The sequence below is a fragment of the Leopardus geoffroyi genome, chromosome E3 (assembly GCF_018350155.1).
Source record: "Leopardus geoffroyi isolate Oge1 chromosome E3, O.geoffroyi_Oge1_pat1.0, whole genome shotgun sequence".
NCBI lineage: Eukaryota > Metazoa > Chordata > Mammalia > Carnivora > Felidae > Leopardus > Leopardus geoffroyi.
In genome coordinates, this window is record NC_059340.1 from 14,636,753 (window position 1) to 14,653,771 (window position 17,019).

General features: G+C 43.0%; 1 protein-coding gene across 4 annotated transcripts in view; it reads right to left on the minus strand.

The window, feature by feature from the left end:
* The window catches only part of CALN1 (calneuron 1), a 539,412-nt gene that overhangs the window by 146,956 nt on the left and 375,437 nt on the right, over positions 1-17,019 (minus strand). The window lies entirely within an intron of this gene.

Genomic DNA, 17,019 nt, shown 5'->3' on the forward strand with positions numbered 1-17,019 from the left:
CTTTCTCTCTCTCTCCCTCCCTTTTCTTTCTTTCTTTCTTTTCTTCCTTCCTTCCTTCCTTCCTTCCTTCCTTCCTTCCTTTCTTTTCTTCCTTCCTTCCTTTCTTTCTCTTTTCTTTTCTTTTCTTTTCTTTCTCTGAAGTAGGCTTTACACCCAGTGCAGGGCCCAATGTAGAGCTTGAACTCATGACCCTGAGGATCAAGACCTGAGCCAAGATCAAGAGTCCAACGTTCAACTGACTGAGCCATCCAGGCACCCCAAGAGTTCTAATTCAACTAGGGTAAATTCTGAACGGGGGTGTTGGATCATATGTTAATCTTATGCTCGACTGTGTTTGAAAATGCCCAACTGTTTTGGCAGTAAAGTGGCTGTGCCATTTTACATTCCATGAGCAACATGTAAGAGTTCCAATGGCTCTGAATGCTCACTGACATTTAGTGTTATCAGGGTGTTTATTGCTTTGTTTCATCTGTTTGTTTGTTTTAATTTAGGCAATCTGACAGGTGTACCTCCCTGTGGTTTTAACTGCATCCCCCTCTAATGACTCATGATATTGAGTATCTTTTTTCCCTCTGCTTATTCATCATCCACATCTCTTCTTTGGTGAAGTGCCTGTTCACATGTTTTGCCCATTTCTGCATCGGGATGTTTACTCACTGTTGATTTTTGAAAGTTTCTTTGTATATTCTGAATAGGAACCCCTTTTGGAATGTGTAATTTACAGATATTTTCTCCCACTCCACTTTCCCTTTCATCCTTTTAACAGTATATTTATTTATTAATTTTTTTACAAAGCAAGAGCTTTTGATTTATTTTCATAATTTTTTTTCTATGGAAGTATCATTGGCATAAAATTTTCTATTAGTTTCCAGGTACACATTTTACTGATTTGATTTTTTTTTTTTTTTTTACATTATGAAATGATCCCCGTGAAAAGTCCAATTACCATCTGTCACTACACAAAGTTATTACAATATTATTGACTATATTCCCTCTGTTGTACTTTACACCCTTGAGACTTCCTAATTTTATGACTGGAATCCCCTTCACCTATTTCTTTTTTTTTTTTTTAATTTTTTTTTTAACATTTATTTATTTTTGAGACAGAGAGAGACAGAGCATGAGCAGGGGAGGGTCAGAGAGAGAGGGAGACACAGAATCCGAAACAGGCTCCAGGCTCTGAGCTGTCAGCCCAGAGCCCGATGCGGGGCTCGAACTCATGGACCGAGAGATCATGACCTGAGCCGAAGTCGGATGCCCAACCGACTGAGCCACCCAGGCGTCCCACCCTTCACCTATTTCATCCATATTCCGCTAATCCCCTCTCCTCTGGTACCCACCACTTGCTTTTCTGTATCTATGGGGCCATTTCTGTTTTGTTTTGTTTGTTCATTTGTTTTCAAAATTCCACATCAAAGTGAATCATACGGTATTTGTCTTTCTCTGCCTTATTTCACTCAGCATTGTATTGTCTAGGGTCGTCCATGTTGTCACAAATGCAGGATTTCATTTTTTTTTTTTTTGGCTGAATATTATTCCAGTGTGTGTGTGTGTGTATATGAAAAATGCTGTAGTGAACATGGGGCTGATAAAGCTCTTAGAATTGTTATTTTTATTTTTCTCAGGTAATTACCCCGAAGTGGAATTGCTGGATCATGTGGCAGGTGTATTTTTAACTTTTTAAGGAACCTCCGTACCGTTTCCTGTTTCGTTCCTACCAACAGTGTACTGAGGCTCCTTTTCTCCACAGTCTCACCAACACTTGTTATTTTTCATCTCTTTTTCTTTAAATGCTTATTTATTTTTGAGACAGAGCGAGCTGGGGAGGGTCAGAGAGAGAGGGGAGAAGAGAATCCCAGGCAGGCTCCACACTGTTAGCACAGAGCCCGATGCAGGGCTCGAATTGTGAGGTCATGACCTGAGCTGAAACCAAGAGTCAGAAGCATAACCGACTGAGCCACCGCGGCTCCCCTCCGTTTGGTCGTTTTTGATATTAGCCAATCCGACCAGTGTGAGTTGATATCTCACTGTGGTCCTGATTTGCACTAAAAGTTTTACTTTTGATGAGATCCAATTCCCTTTTTTTTTCTTTTGTGGCTTGTGCTCTTGGTGTCATATCCACGAACTCTTTGCCCAATCCAAGGTCATGGAGGTCTTTGCCCAATACCAAGGCCACAAGTTCTGATTCACTCCCTGCGGTTCCAATATCGGTTCAGTTTACAAAGCCTCTACAGTGCTATTCAGATGTGCCCTGGGTGTGTGCAATCCACTGGCCAGGCTACAACCTGGGTGATTGTCTACACTGTGAATCTGTCCTCAAAGCCTTTGGTATGCTGTTCAGAATCAGATCTATGCGTGTGCAACCTGAGAGTGAGCCCACAAGTTCATGTGACTTTATGGACTTGCTTTCCAAGGTCTGTCTTCCATGTGTGCTCAGGGCCCCCCTTCCTGGCCTTCTGGCTAAACAGTGGGGCTTTAGCTTCCAAGCTCTACCATATACTTTCCACAGCCGGTTCTGCAAGGAATGACAGAGAAGACACAGAGAGGGGGAAATGCAACCAGCTGGATGGTAGAGGAAACAGGAAGAACAACAAGCCTTCCTCCCAGGGCCCTGGCACAAAGGCTTAGGTACCACAAAGCTGGCACTTTTGCAGCCTCCTCTGCAGCAGGGCCTGGTTTGGGTGCTGGGGCAGAAGACAATGGAAAACATACGAAAAAAACATCCCCTACTCTCTATGTCCCAAAGGGGCCTGACCAAAACAAAAGAAGGATTCTCCCGAGGGTCTTAACTTTCTGCCCCTCATGTGCGCTCTGGGGGCTTGGGGATAGCTTTGAGTCTAAGCTTGAGGGACATCAGAGAATAAGAATGACGGGCAAGTCGCTGTCAGTTCAGTGGCACTTTGAGCTCCCCAATCCACCTGCTGGTGTTTACTTCTCCGAGTTCACAGATAGCTGCTCCCTGGGCATTATGCTGTTACATTGTGTGAGCGCTCTCTCCTTGCTCAGAACTAGACCGTCTCTCACTGTGAACTGAGTTTGCCTTTACCTGACGACTGATAATCTTCCTAGAAGTCTGTCGGTCATTTGAATCTACTCTTTCGTGAAGTGCTTCGTCAAGCCTTTGCCTATTTTTCTATGGGGCCACCTGTATCTGGCTTCTTGGTTTCTTAGTTATTCTTTATATATTTTGGAGATGTCCTTCTATGTATGTCTGTGTACATATGCATGTCTGGAGATAGATGGAACTATGTTCTCCCAATCTGTGACTTGTCTTTTTACTTGCCTTAATGGTGTCTTTGCATGAACTGACTTCATTTTTTTTTAATGTTTATTTATTTTTGAGAGACAGAGAGAGACAGAGCACAAGTGGGGAAGGAGCAGAGAGAGAGGGAGACACAGACTCTGAAGCAGGCTCCAGGCTCTGAGATGTCAGCACAGAGCCCGATGCGGGGCTTGAACTCACGAAATGTGAGATCAAGACCTGAGCCAAAGTCGGCGCTTAACCAACGGAGCCACCCAGGCGCCCCTGACTTCATTTTTAATATAGTCTTAATCATCAATCTTTTCCTCTATGGTTAGTGCTTTTCGTATCCTACTTAAAAAGTCTCTGCCTCCCCAAGGTCACAGGGATATCTCCCACTTTCTTTTTTAAAAGCTTCATTGTTTTTCAGTTAGCAATAATTGCATCTCGGACAAACCTCATCGGCTCCCATACTGCCAGTGCACAAAGCCGTAGAAGCCTTATTATTTCCACTTTTCACATTGAGATTTATCATTTACTTCGAGTTGATACTTGTTTATAGAATAAGATAGGGGCCCAGATGTAACCCGTTGACATCTTTGGAAAGGCCGTCTTTCCTTCACTGCATTGTAGTCTCTCCATTGCCATAAATGAACTAATCGTATTCTTCACGTGGGTCTGTTTCTACACCTTCTGTTTTGTGCCATATGCTTTGTTTCATTCTTGCCCTGGAAACCAAGCCAGGCCATGAGATAGAAGTGGTGGAGAAACCATACCATACAGAGGGACAATAAAGGCATCTGACCCCCCCCCCTCAATTCACTGGTGCTACACCCCAGTTTGCTCCTGTCCACGGCTCCACTCTCCTTTCTGTGGACACTTGTTTAAAAACACCTAGTCTTGGGTGAGTCAGTTGGTTGAGCGTTGACTCTTGGTTTCAGCTCAGGTCCTTATCTCACAGGTGGTGGGAGAGCTCTGTGCCGGGCTCTGCACTGACAGCATGGAGCCTCCTTGGGATTCTCTCTCTCTCTCTCTCTCTCTCTCTCTCTCTCTTTCTCTCCCTCTCTCTGCCACTCCCCTGCTTGCACGTACACACTTCCTCTTTCTCAAAATAAATAAACATTTAAAAAATTAAAATAAAAACGCCTATCTTTGTGACTTGGGAAATACACAGGTTAATTTTCCCCTGGGTAATAAGCATCCTTTCCATGTAGATGATGCTTAAATCCACCAGAACAGTGGAGCTTTTCATATCGGGCCTTCCATGGAGAATTGCGTATTCTGTAATCAGTGGTTTCCATGGCATGGATCACTGGATTGGGGGTAATCTGTTGTCAGGAGTCACAAGCCAGCAGCAGAGAGTGGGGATGAGGTCAGTCTGAGGGAAGAGTCCTATACCTCCTGATCGACATTAGTGAACTTAGAGTTGGGCTTCTCACCCTGCTCTCATCGGCCCATCTGAAAACAACTCAGTGAGACCCCCTGTGGATAGTCTTCCCATTTGTCAGGGGTCTTATTGGTTGTCCCAGAGATACCTGGAATATACAGTTCTGGAGAGAAGGGAAGACCCTTTGACTTCTCCTCATGAGGACTTGACTCTCCCACCCATCTTAGGAAATTGCCAAATCCATGAAAACAATAGTCTCGATTCTCCAATCCTCTGCTGGTGGTCCCCTACTAAAGGCACTTTGAGACAACTTGCTCAACCTTTGGAACTGACCTGACCCATCACCGTGTACCTTGACAGGCTCTGTTTCCCACCCAACCTCAAAATAGACATTGCCCGCTGCATCTTCTTGACTGAGAAATTAGACCCTCAGGTCACTTCCCTACAAGTTGCCTGACCATCCATATTGGCTTTCTCTATGATGGGTGACCTTCATATGAGGGTTAACCCTTCAGATGCTTCTACTCTGGGGGGCCTATAAGTCATAAAAGATGAGGATGGGCTGCTCGATCTAAAGCAACCCACTCTGTGGAAAGCTGTGGCATTGTCTGAAGTTAGGATAAATGGAAACCTGAATGATTTGCCCGCCTCCTTTTTAATCAGATTTAGTAGCATCCTCAGAATGTTCACCAAAAGTGACTAACAATCCTTTCCCAACACATGAGGATAAGAGCATACCAGTTTTTTCTGATAAGTTTTAATATTATATGTGTAAAAGAGATTTAGAGTTTAGGACATCTCTGTATATTGTAGGCTTTTGACTTTTTACATTTCTGACTTTTGAAGGGTGAGGGGTATGGGCAGTGAATACTTACAGCAAAGGCAAGAAACAAATGCCATCCGACCTCTATATCAGCACAAGAGGACCATGGTCAAACTCCATGGCTCATAGGACCAGCACCTATTTCTAGTCCTGATTCCTTTCCATTCCTTGGCAAACTGAATGTGGTGCACCTTAGTTACAACCCTCCACTTGACCATCAGGGTGCACGTCCCTACATGACTCTCTGGTCCTGACATTAAGATCATTTATTTTCAAAGAATTTGACACAATCGGCCAAGTCACTATCATTATCCCTGAATTGGATGTGGATCCAATGAATCCGTACCTAGACTATTTAAGGTGCATCAGCGTCACTTCCCATTCATTCATTCACAATGAGCCAGGAGGCTCTGTGCTAGACGCTGGGTATACAATGGCGTAGAAGACAAAGAATTGGATACGGAGCTTACATTCCCTGGGGATCTCTCTTTTAAAGACAGATATTTAAATGTTAATGGAAATTTGCCTACCAAATATATTTATAAATAGAACTGCGTTGTGCTCCATGATAGCATATGAAATACATGTGAGGAAATTGTTACCTATAGTTCTACCCTGGGAATCAGCCTCATAGACCAGTAATTTGCAATCTCTTTTCTGGCATAAGCTACTTAGCAGATTATGTTTACATTTGTACCATACTCCCATGGGTGCTGTTAAATAAAATTCCCAAACTTCTCTCCTTGTTAAGAAAGAAAGAAAGAAAGAAAGAAAGAAAGAAGAAGAAAGAAGGAAACAAAGAAAGAAAGAAACAAACAAACAAAGAAAGAAAGAAAGAAAGGAAGAAAGAAAGATTGAAAGGTATTCTGACAGTTCTCCATTTGCCATCCCCCAATCCATTCTCTTCCCCCTCTCTATCCCATGCCCAGGGAAGCCGACACCTGTGGGGTACATCTCCTAGACAACCTTGCGACTGGCTTCCAGTTGAGTTAGGCCAATGGGAGACAATGGCAGGAAATCTGAGGGCAGCAGAAGAGAGAGGTCAGGGTATTTCTTCCCCGTTCACCTTCTGATGGGTGAGTGGGAATACCTTCCATCTGTGTGACCCTCGGGGAGCCTCACAATCTCTTGTTTGTTCCTTTAACCTGCCTACACTATGTAAACAGTCTCTTCATTAACGCCTCCTCATTTGTATCTGGGTGCATTCTGTTTCTTCATGAAATTCTAATACAGCAGTGCAAGTGATAAAGAGGGAAATTGTATGGGGCGCCTGGGTGGCGCAGTCGGTTAAGCGTCCGACTTCAGCCAGGTCACGATCTCGCGGTCCGTGAGTTCGAGCCCCGCGTCAGGCTCTGGGCTGATGGCTCAGAGCCTGGAGCCTGTTTCCGATTCTGTGTCTCCCTCTCTCTCTGCCCCTCCCCCGTTCATGCTCTGTCTCTCTCTGTCCCAAAAATAAATAAACGTTGGAAAAAAAAAAATTAAAAAAAAAAAAAAGAAGGAAATTGTGATTGGAATAACTCGAATCCACTCATATATGCACAAAAAACTAATGTTAGTAGAAGCAAATTACGTGTAACACACCTCACTACCAACACCGCTTCTAGGTTGGGGAACAGCTGTCCAAGACCAAGGCATATTTGGCCCCTCTGTGCTTGTGCCCAACGTCCAGATGGATGTTCTTGGACAACAGGAAGACTGAATATGTCCCCTCCTTTGAACCCTTTACCATGGTGAGACTGCGGTGCTAAACACTTAAAGACAGTTTTACTGGGGCGCTTGGGTGGCTCAGTCAGTTAAGCCTCCGACTCTTGATTTCGGCTCAGGTCACAATCTCACAGTTATGGGATCGAGCCCCACATTGAGCCTGCTCGGGATTCTCTCTCCCTCCCCTCTCTCTCTGCTCGTCCTCGGCTCATGCATGCATGCTCTCTCTTCCTTTCTTTCAAAATAAATAAATAAACTTAAAACAAAAACCAGTTTTATCTATAGCCTGCCACAGCAGACGTGGGTCTCTCCCTTCTCCTGCTTGATTTGTCAGAGACTGCCAGAGCAAATAAAAAAAAAAAAAAGAAAAAGAAAAAGAAAAAAGAAACAATTAACATAAAGAAATAAAGCAAATCCCAATGAGAGTAACGAAGTGGTAAGGGAAAGTGAAATCAGAAGATGAGCAGAACTCCCGTCAATTCAATACTTACTCAAAATGCTAGTAACTGTGAAAGATTCAGGTACAATAAATTCTTATGCAGGAATCTAAGTTTGATTCTCAAATACCATAATGAGGACAGGTGTAGACACAGGTATCCAAGATTCGAAAGTGGTATTGAAGTTTTGGAATCTCAGATACCAGGGAAACCGGGAAAGTTTACTCTCCCCCGTGTCACAAATGAAGGTCCCCTGCCCCAACAGTAAGCTCTAAGCAACTTTCCCACCTGCTGCCTTTTTTTTCTGCCTCCCTTCTTCATCTCTAAATCCCACTCTTTTTCCTTTCTCCTCTTTGCCACCCACTCTAAGGTATTTGATACATGTCTTTAGGCAGGTTCTTTTGCAATAATAGTTATGATAGAGAATACTCTTGGAGCACTTACCATATGTTCTAAATGTTTTGCATACATAAACTCATCTGATCTGAGTAACAGTGCAATGAGGTGTCGCTATTTTACAAATGGGAACACTGAGGCACCAAAAAACAAAGTAGCTTGCTACAACAAGCAGTAAGTAGTGGAACCTGGGATTTGGACCCATGAGTTCTGGCTCCAGAATCCATTCAACTGTCCATGTGTTTTAGACTACATAAATGTATCAGGCTATGAATCTCATTGTGTTTCTTTGTTGACTGAAGAATCCATTTTTATGATTTACCCACATTGTTAGAGATGCGCATCGGGATTGTTGCAAAGTATTTCATACTGTTCACACGCACCCATTCCCCTAGGGATGGACACCTAGGCTACCTCCTCCAACTCAGTACCACAAACAGATCATAATAAGCATCCTCCCACATGCCCTTCTACAGTCCTGTATGAGAATGTCCCTAGGAAGAATACCTAGCCTGGGATTTCTGGGCATATGCCCACTTAATACCATTAAATACTTACAGATTGCCCAAGCAACTTTCGAACTGAGTAGAGGAAATATTTACTCATTCTTCCCTCCCTCCCTCCCTGCCTTTCATCCTCCCTATGTTATAGGCCCTGAGCTAGAAACCGAGGATAAAAGCATGAACAAGAAAGATGTGGACCCTAGTCACACTGAGCTTACAGTCTAGCTCCTAGCCAACTTAAAAGTGTTTCCATCAGACAAAAACAAATTCTGTATGATCGCACTTGTATGTGAATCTCAAAGAACCCTAAACTCATAAATACACAGAACAGATCGGCAGGGGTGGGGAGGGTGTGTGAAATGGATGAAAAGGTACCAAAAAAAAAAAAAAAAAAGTGTTTCCATGGATATGACCTTATCTAGTTTTATCCTGTGACCATTAATATCATTTTCAAAAGGATAACTCCTTATTCCCTTCCAAAGCATAAATATATTTAATTTATGGAGCATCGCATTCAAAGTGTATGCCTGTTTTTCTCTGTATACATTCCAAGTCTGAGCGTCTCAGACAATATCCTACATGAGGTGGTCTTTAGATACCGTGCTTCCAATATTGGCCAATGCAATTAGCGCATGGGGTAATCTGTAGGGGATCAGATGGTTTTATTGATTTGGGTTGAACACAGAATCAGCACCTTAAAAATACCACTGGGGTGCAAGTTAGTAGAAATAGTTTTTGAAGATTCAGGGAAGAACAGAAATGCCTTCTGGCTCACGTTTTTTTTTTTTAAGTGTGCCTTTAATTGCTTAGATACGACTTTTGGAAAAGCTTAATCATTTGTGCGTGCTCTTTTCCTCCAACCTTCTGTAAAACAATACTAAAAAATTCCTCCCGTTTGCAGATAGGATTTTACTGACCTGAGTCAGGAGTATCTTTACCAGGCATCGAACCCATTCAAGAAAGGAGGGTTTCAGAGTTAATGTTAAGAAACAATAAACTATGAGGCACCTAGGTGGGGTCAGTCAGTTGGGCAAATAACTTTGGCTCAGGTGATGATCTTAGGGTTCGGGAGTTCAAGCCCCACATGGGCTCTATGCTGTTAGTGCAAAGTCTGCTTCAGATCCTCTGTCCCCCTCTCTCTGCCTTCCCCTACTTGGGCTCTTACCAAAAGTAGACATCAAACAAGTATATATATTTAAAAGAAACAATAAACTAACAAAGAAAAAAAGAGACAAAAAATGAGACTCTTAAATACAGAGAACTGGGGGTTGCCAGACAGGAAGTTGGTGGTGGTGGTGGCAGGGGGGATGGGTGAAACAGGTGAAGGGGATTAAGAATACACTTATCATGATGTCTGGCACCTGGGTGGCTCAGTCGGTTAAGCGTCTGACTTCGGCTCAGGTCACGATCTCACGGTTCATGAGTTCGAGCCCTGTGTCGGGCTCTGTGCTGACGGCTCAGAGCCTGGAGCCTGCTTCGGATTCTGTGTCTCCCTCTCTCTCTGCCCCTCCCCCACTCATGCTCTGTCTCTGTCTCTGTCTCGAAAATAAATAAACGTTAAAAAAAATTTAAGAATACACTTATCATGATGAGCACTGAGTGTTGCATGGAGTGGTTGAATTGTTATATTGTACATCTGAAACTAGTGTGGCACTATATGTTAATTACACTTGAATTTAAAAAATAAGTAAAAATTTAAAAAAAGAAACAACAATTAACAAACAAAATGCATACAACCTACCACTGGATTCTATCAGAACAACTGAGATATGTCCTTGGTTCAGCTTCCCCAACAGATGCTGTTTCTGGAAATGTTCTTTAACGAAACGTCATTTGACCTTTATTAAGAACTGTTTAAGAACAATCTCTTTGAACTCTTAAACACAGAGAACAAACTGAGGGCTGCTGGAGGGGAGGAGGGTGGGGGGATGGGCTAGATGGGTGATGGGCATTAAGAAGGGCATTTGTTGGGATGGGCACTGGGTGTTATATGTAAGCAATGAATCACTAAATTCTACCCCTGAAACCAATACTACACTGTATGTTAACTAGCTTGGATTTTTAAAAAAAGAACAGTTCTCTTTTTAATGGATTCACATGTCTATTCCAATAATGCAATGGATAAACTGTTCAAAACTGATACAATCAAAATATTAAACCTAAAATGAGAAAAACATATAGAAGAAAATGCAGGAGGCCCCCCCTGAGTTAAGCAAAGACTTCTAGGTAGAACACATAAAACGTGAGTCATAAGACAAATATGACAAACTGGACTTCACAAAAATGGAAGCCCTCTTTTTTCAAAAAGCACTGTTAAGGCAATGAAAACACAAACCATCATCAGGCATAAATATTTACCAAACAAAAACCTGTTTAAAAAAAAAAAAACTTGGGCGCCTGGGTGGCGCAGTCGGTTAAGCATCCGACTTCAGCTCAGGTCACGGTCTCGCGGTCTGCGAGTTTGAGCCCCGCGTCGGGCTCTGGGCTGATGGCTCAGAGCCTGGAGCCTGCTTCCGATTCTGTGTCTCCTTCTCTCTCTGCACCCCCCCCTTCATGCTCTGTCTCTCTCTGTCTCAAAAATAAATAAATGTTAAAAAAAAAAAATTAAAAAAAAAAAAACTTGTGTGCAGAATATATACAGAACTCTCCAACTCCACTATAAGGAAATAGTCAATACAGTAAAAGATGGGCAACTGATACAACCATAAATATCACTACAGAACATCAAGCAAGTGGAAAGAAAGCTAATAAAAGTCATGATAAGTTACCACCAGAAACCTACTAGAGTGTCTAAAATTAACAAGGAATAAAAAAGGTGAGAATGTCAAATGTTGGCAAGAATGCAGAGCAACTGAAATGCTCAGACATTGCTAGTGGGAATTAAAAAGGGTACAATCACTTTGGAAAACATACACCCACCACATCACCAGCACCCTACCTAGGTATCTACGCAAGAAAAATGAAGACATACATCCACATGAAGACTTGTACATGAGTGTTAACAGCAACCACATTCATCATTACTCTGCACTGGACTGAAGGCGTGTGCCCCACCCCACCCCCAAATCCCTATGTTGAAATCCTAACCCTCAAGTTGGTGGTGTTAGGAGGTGGGGTCTTTGGGAAGTGATTAGGTCATGAAGACTGAATCCTTGCAAATGGGCCTAGTGCCCTTATAAAAGAGATCTCGGGGAGGGAGCTCTCTTGTTCCTTCCGCCATGTGAGAACACATGGTACACATGGCTGTCTGTGAACCAGGAAGCAGGCCCTACCAGAACCAATTCTGCTGGTGCCTGATCTTGGACCGGCCAACCTCCAGAATTGTGAACAATAGACTCCCGTTATGGATAAGCCCCCCCCAGGCTACCATATTTTGTGATAGCAGCCCAAATGGCCTAAGACACACTTCAGACTGGAAATAACCCAAATGTCCACTAATTGGTGAAGGGATAAACAAACTGGGCACAAGCTAGAGTAGGGCACTGGAGTATTACTAGGCAATCAACAGGAACAGACTGTGGACAGACGCAACACAGATGAACCTCTCAAGTATTCTGCAGCTTGAAAGATGAAAAGGTTACATCTTATATGACTACAGGATGTTATAGAAATGTCATATTTCTACATTACTGTAGACAGTAAGATGAGATCAGTAGTTGCTAGGGGCTGGGGCTAGGGGAACCAAGTCCAAAGGGGCATGAGAAATTTGGGGGGTGATAGAAGTATTTTATATCTTTCTTGTTGGTGGTGGTTACACGAGTGTATAAGCTTATCAAAATTGATAGAACTGTACATCTAAAAGGCATTTTGGAAATTACGTATCTAAATATTCCACCCAATGTCCTTTTCACATGGAGCCACAGAAGAAATGTCTGAATACCAAAAACGGTTGTATTTCTCTTGAGTACCGGGGTTGCTGTTATCTTTTGGAGACCGTGAATCACAACTGATTAGTTACCTGCTTGCCTCAGCTGTGAAGGCAGGGAGCTGAGAACACCCATGTATTGGGTATGAATCTTACCCTTGACATCATTTGATTTCTTCTTCCTCTTGACCCGATTTCTTCCTAACAAATTCTTCTATCTTAATGTCATCTGTGTATTTTTTGGAGACTATTTTTTTCATCAAGGTACAGTACAGTCAAGTAAATACATCATAGGACAGGTAGTAAGTCACAGAAGTGTTTCCTCCTTTTATGCATTAATAAAAGTGCACGCCATAAAATCCTAACTCGTTAAAGCATACTATCGTGTAATACCTAAATTTGTCTTATTCACTTTTGGATGCTTCCATTTGTAAGGAATGAGGGTCAAACATAGCATTATAGGGACAAAGTCAATAGGATGTTATGTAGCAAAGAGAGGACTAGGGAAGTTTATTTTGGAGAAGCGAAAAGGCAGGGCAAATGTGAAGGCTGCCTTCAAATAGTTTACAGCTTCTCAGGCAGAAGAGAAGTGAATTAATTCTATTGGATCAGGAGTGGGATCAATGGGTGTAGGCTATCCCAGGGCCAACTGGGGCATAATATAAAGAATAGATTTCTAACCGAGCACAGCAAAGATGCGATATATTATCCAAGGAAAGAGTTTCTGGCAATAGATAACACGAAACAGGTTAGATAATCATTTGGTTGGGATCTCATACACAGATCCATTTAGATAAATTGTTGCTCCCTGCTGATCCCGAGATTTAATAGTTATTGATTCTATTAGAAAATAGTGTCCTTCCAATATGAAACAAACTGGTTTTGACCAAGCAAACACCATTATTTTTTTTTACTTATCATTGTGATTTATTATATTAAATTATATTATAATCCCAATGTGTTACAAATAAAAAGGTTGTAGAAAGTAAGCATTCTTAAGGCTATTCTGGTATCCGGCCCTTGCAAAATCAAACACAAAATTGTTACTAGAGTTTTAAGGACTCTTATTTGCAAAATACACCCTTTTCTTGCAAGGCAAGCTGACCTTCCGTGCCCTCTGGAAATAGACACGCAATGTAGCACTCTGAATGGAAGTTAAAGTAATTTCCCACTTTGTCCTTGTGCTTTAACACTTAGGCTATAAAGCTCATGACATTTTCAATAAAAAGCAGAGAAGGAGAAGTGTTCCTTAGTCACGGAAGAGCTCAACCCAGCATCACCCGGGCATTCTCCCATTTGATGAAGCCCAATCTTTGCTAAGCAGCCAGACCTACGATTTAAAACTCACTTCCATCAGCACGAGGGACCTGGGGGTAATTGGTTCTGCACAATTGAGAGCTCATTTCAGGCTGGCTTGAACGCCTAAGTTCCAAGGCTGTGCCATGTGTCAGTTCACCCAGAATTCCCAATAGACAGGAGTAACTGGTGAGAAACACCCTGAGGGCATTTTAGGTGTAATAAACAAACCAGGAACTGAGGGAGAGAGGGGAGAAGCAATAGGGTGGTAGGACAGGGAATTACAGACAAGTTGCTACAAAAGAAGACCGGAAGATGGGGGAATGATGAGCATGTTTAGTGGGAGGTACAGTAGAAACAGATCAAAAACAAAGGACCTGAGGAGACAGTTTTTCCCAAGAAGACATACAATTGGCCAACAGGTGCATGAAAAGTTACCTTACGTTGCTAATCATCAGGAAATGCCAGTCAAAACCACAATGAGACATCATCACATGTGTGTTAGAATGGGTATTACCAAGAAGGCAAGCTATCACAAGAGTTGGGGAGGATGCAGAAAAAAGGCAGCCCTGTGGGTGGGAATGTCAGTGCAGCCACTACGGAAAACAGTATGGAGGTTCTTCAAAAAATTAAAAGCCGAACTACCATTAAAAATTCCACTTCTGGGTATCTACCCAAAGGAAATAAAACCACTCTCTCGAGGAGCTCTCTGCACCTCCATGTTCACTGCTATTGTTCACGGTTGCCAAGACACGGCAATGACCTACGCATCTCTCAGTGGAGGTACAGGGAAAGAAAACATACACTGGAATATTTTTCAGAGAAGAAGGAAATCTTGCCATTTTCAACAACACGGACGAATGTGCTGGGCATCATGGTAAGGGAAATAAGTCAGGCAGAGAAAGACAAATACTGTATGATCTATTATGTGAAATCTAAGAAAGATGAACTCATTGAGTAGGTGGGGGGGGGGGTTGCCAAAGGCTGGGGGTGAGAGAAATGGGCTGATTTCTCTCAGGAAGTGGTATCATATCATTATCCCCATTGGACAGGTATAGAAGCAGGTTCTGAGTGGTTAAGCTGTCTAAGTTCAATCTAACTAAAAATTGGTGAAATGTACCTACAAGTGAATCCAACAGATGGACACAGAACAGCCTCCACACATCTGGACTCTGAAATACTGGAATTTTCTTGCCTCTCTGAAACCTTCAGGCTTCCATGGATACATAGGTCCCATGCTTAACACTGACATTCAGCTGGTTTTGAACTTCCCAGGGTACGTCTCGGTAGTGAGTTTGCATTCTGTTGCGTGCCTAGAGGAAAACCAATTTTGTGTGTATCTGGCTTCAGAGTGGTTTGCCCACCAGACCTCAAGTGACGTGGCCTCTAGGGGGAGTCATTATATGGAAGGTTTGGGTTTTTTGGTTTTTTTTTAATCGTGTTGGTTGATATCTGAAAGGAGAACATTTTTACCTTCTCGTCTATTTATGTCTGCTGGGAGGAAGTTCAGGCACCTCTACACATGCAGAAAAAAAAAAAAAAAAACAAAACAGAACCAAAATGTGATAATTTGGTAAAAGGCGTGTCCACTTCTCTGTTAGTATTTTGTCATGAGTGATAAATGATGTCAGACAAAGCTGTCAGACGAGATTTAGAAGGTGTGCAGGGAGGGAGCCATCAATTTCCAACTTAGGGAATTTAACAGATTTTAATGACTCTACAGCTTTGGATTTCAAGCTTCACTGGCATGTGTGCTTGGCAATGACTGGAAGGCGTTTATACTCCCCTAATTTGATTCCTGTAAGGCAACCAAGCGTCATTGGCTGTCTCGGCTGCAGTCAGGAGACGCTGGTTTGCAGACGGGCAAAACACGTGGCCAGAGTGTGGTCTCTCACGATCTCTTGTTCGTTCCCCAGATTTTGCAGCTCGGAACGGTCATCTGATGCCAGCTCTAAAAAAGACCAACCGTGCCACCGGCACTGAGCCCCAGGAGATGTCCAGCAGGTCACAACCATGCTTGCCTTTCGAACCCCTCACACCATCCCCAAAGTGGGTGGCGGGGGGCGGGGGGTCCTTTGAGAGCTGACGCTTGGTGGTCTCATAGCACCCAGCACAGGTAGGTGCTCGATGCGCTTTTGAAAAAACCACCCTGCACGGCTTAACAGAGGCATTTCCTGAAAATTGAATTCTGCTTCAAGAGTTTACTGTTTCTGCTGCGTGCACCACAGAAAAAAAAAATGGATAAACTAGTAGATATGGGTCTGTGAGCCAGTAAATAGCAGACTCACTGCGTGGTTTGAACAGAAATGTGTCTTTTTGCTTCAGGTGCCCGCGGGCTCCGTGGGTTGAGCGTCCGACTTCGGCTCAGGTCATGATCTCACAGCTCCTGAGTCTGAGCCCCACGCCGGGCTCTGTGCTGACAGCTTGGAACCTGGAGCCTGCTTCCGATTCTGTGTCTTCCTCTCTCTCTGCCCCTCTCCCATTTGTGCTCTCTCTCAAAAATGACTAAACATTTTACAAAAGAAAAAAAAAAAAGAAAGAAATGTGTCTTTTCCTTGTTCAAGATGCAGGCTTTTGAAACCAAAGATGCATTTATATGCTATAAACCCTCGTTAAGAATTTTGGACGTGGCAAATTTTTACAATGTCTGATGATCTGATGGGAGTACAGCCTAAGTCTTCCTTTTCACTGTCATTGAAGAGGGACCGCCTGAGCAAACAAATCGGGTAAATAAAATTACATGGCTGTATTTAAGTAACTTAAGAAGAAAGAAAACTGCTAGGCACTTTGGCAGTTTAATTGAGGGTATAAAAGGATGCTAATTATCAATGTGTCTCAGAGCTTCCATTTAAAAACACTTTTTAGAAGTAGCAGCTAATTCCAATTACCTAGATACACAAAAATCCGGTGAAATACCATGATAAAACGCCATACCCTGAAAATGCCTACGTAATGAGATATCTCTAACTAATTCAGGCTGACCTTGCCTACGTAGCCTGAATGGATGCAGTTCAACCACATAGGCAGTAAATACAATGATCGCCTTTATTGATTTCGAGCATCCTTGCAGTAAAGAAATCACAGCAACCAGGGCTATATTCTCGGCTCCTGGGAAGGAAGGAATGGCCAGTTCTTCCAGGCTCTGGGGCACTGGCTCCACTGATTTCTTGGGGTGTCTTCTTCTGCTACCATTTGAAAGGGCGGGCCTACGCCGGCGGACTCTATCTTGTTCTGTGTCCTTCACCTAGACCACGCCTCCTCCCCTTGAGTAACCTCCCACTCACCCCTTCAAACTTCCTGATCAAAACACGCCCAGCGATCTACGTAACAGGACTCCGACCCTTCCCCAGCCAATCAGCTGAGGCCA